The sequence below is a fragment of the Neophocaena asiaeorientalis genome, unplaced genomic scaffold (genome assembly GCF_003031525.2).
Source record: "Neophocaena asiaeorientalis asiaeorientalis breed wild unplaced genomic scaffold, Neophocaena_asiaeorientalis_V1.1 scaffold9, whole genome shotgun sequence".
NCBI classification, from domain to species: Eukaryota; Metazoa; Chordata; class Mammalia; order Artiodactyla; family Phocoenidae; genus Neophocaena; species Neophocaena asiaeorientalis.
In genome coordinates, this window is record NW_020171825.1 from 1,203,994 (window position 1) to 1,206,465 (window position 2,472).

Here is a 2,472-nt window from a genome sequence, read left to right on the forward strand (position 1 = left end):
ACACACACACACACACACACACAAAGTACTACAATAGAAATCTGATCCAATGCAGTGGAAGGACTGGGAGAGGGCCAGCAAGCTGTCTCTGGGTAGTTGGGAAGACTTCACAGAAGTGGTCTTCAGGTTGTGTCTTGAAAAATGGTGAGGAGTTTATTGGGTATGATGGAGAGGGAGGGATTACAGCTTGTGTAGAGCCTTTGCACAGGGGTGTCAGGCCCTGCAGCCAGGCACCGTCCACCTGCCCAGTGGCCAGGGCCCCGTGGGGGAGGCGATGTGTCGCTGGGCTGGTGTGGAAATGCCAGTGAGGCTCCTGGTGGCCGGAGCTCCCTCACACCACACTGGGAAAGGCATCACAGAGCTCCCCTGGAAGCTGCTGCATGAATTCCAGTCCCTGGAAATCCCATGGAGGAAACAGATGTGCTCCTCTCCTCGTCTGGGAGTTTGGGTTATTAACACAGTTTTCCCAGAGATTCTAAGCCAGAAGTTCATGTTGGTTTTATGTTCTTCCTTCCATGGAACTCAAGAGTCCATTAAAAAAAAAAAAAATAATAAGCCAGATGCCTAGAGTGGATAGCCTTCTGAAGGAACTCTCCACCACAAAGCTATCTGAAATGGAATGCTCGTTTCTCTTGATTCCTTTACTGTGTCTGAATAACTAAGGCAATTTGATTCATTGTTTAAAAACAAAACAAAACCCAGCGAAACCAGCTATGTGGCATTATGTAGACAAAAAACAAACAATACTCCCTCCCCCCCACCGCCCCCGCAAAACAGTTTTCTTTTCCCTGAATTTCTCCCCTTTAGCTAGGTATTTTAACATCACGATATAGTCAGTGTTTGGTCTCCTTTGTTTTCATAAGATGGAGTTTTCAGTATATCAACTCTCTTATTTATGTAATGAAGGGAATATGGAAAGTTCCTTCTAGGGCTTAGACTAATCTCTGGGACCATCTCCAGTTTTCTATACGTCTACATGCTGCACACAGTGTGAGAGAGAAACTGATTTTGACTGACTGAGAAGTATGACATTGTTGCAGGATTCCCCCTCGGTCAATAGGTAGGCACAGGTGATTTGAAGAGTGGGTTGCTTTCTATTCTTCCTGGTGACAGGAAGCTTTTTTGTCTTTGACTCAGGTTTGGCAGTTATATTCCACCAAGAAGCGTGGCCCCTCTGCCCTTCCGGAGGAATGCCCATCCTGATTCCTGAATGAGAGCTCACGTTGGAGAAAACCACCTCGAATTGGCCAAATTCTGCCCTAAGACTGAGCACAGCTTTCCAATGCCCTGTGTCTGGCTGAGGGCAGAATGGGGCCAGGACCCAGTGTGTTTGATCCTTTAGCAAATCTGACAGGCTGTTTACAAACATGCAGAAGGGCTGACTTCGTTCCTCAGACCTCAGGCAGGACTTTGGTTTCAGGACTGCAGCCTGAAGGAACTCATAGGGACCAAAAGAATTGGGGAGGAGATAAAATAGTTGAAAAAAGTGGCTGGTTTTCAAAGCATATGGCCAGTTTTTCAAACGCTTTAAATTCTTAATTCGCTCCTCTCCTGTTACTGTCGCTGTAGTAGCCAATGGCACTTCTTTTTGTTTTGACATTATTTTACGCCTTTGCTCCTCCTTTCACTTCACACAAGGGCATTTTAATTTTAAAAGAAAAGTGCATCCGGAACCAGTCCTACGGCTTTCCGACTAGCTGTCTGGCATCCAGTCAGGCTCAACAGATATTTGTTGAATGAATAAACGAATGAATGAAGTCATTCTCTCTAAAAAGTTCCGAGAAATCTTTACTTTTAGCAAAGTTTGGGTTTGTCTTCTGTAAACTCGGGATTATCACTTAAAATATTCTCTGTGGATTTGATAGGAAAATAGGCAAAGTTAGGATCTTTTGAAGAAACTCCACCAAAAAGCTATCTGAAATGGAATGTTCATTTTTCTCTTGATTCTAAAACCGTGCTTGAATAACGAGGGCAATTCCACTCAATGACTGAAAAGCAAGGGGACCCGGATCCTCCGCTGGTGCCCCGGCCAGGGATCGGCTCCGAGCAGGACAGGCTAAGGGCGCCGGGCTCCGGTCAGGGAAACCAGGACCCGCGAGATGCGCCTGGAGCTGGCAGGTCCCCCAGGGCCTCGTCCCGGCGCCTGGCCGCGGCGCCGACTTCGGAGGAAGACACAGGGGCCGGCCGGTCCCCAGGGCGGGCGCGAGGGCCCCGCGCAGGTGTCGGGCCTGTGCGCGGGGTGCGCGGGGCCTGGGAGACCCGAGAGAGACGTTATTGTTACACTGTAACGAGTCTGATTAACATGCTCCTGACACTTTCTCTTAGTTTCTCGGGCTCCTAGCAACAGCGCACAAAGGCGCGGGATTGTCCCGGGCTCCGCGGGGACACGGGGCAGCCTTTGATCTGCCACCATTACAGCGGGCCTGCGCGACAAGCTCGCAGGCTCCGGGCGGCCCGCGGTCCCGGCCCACT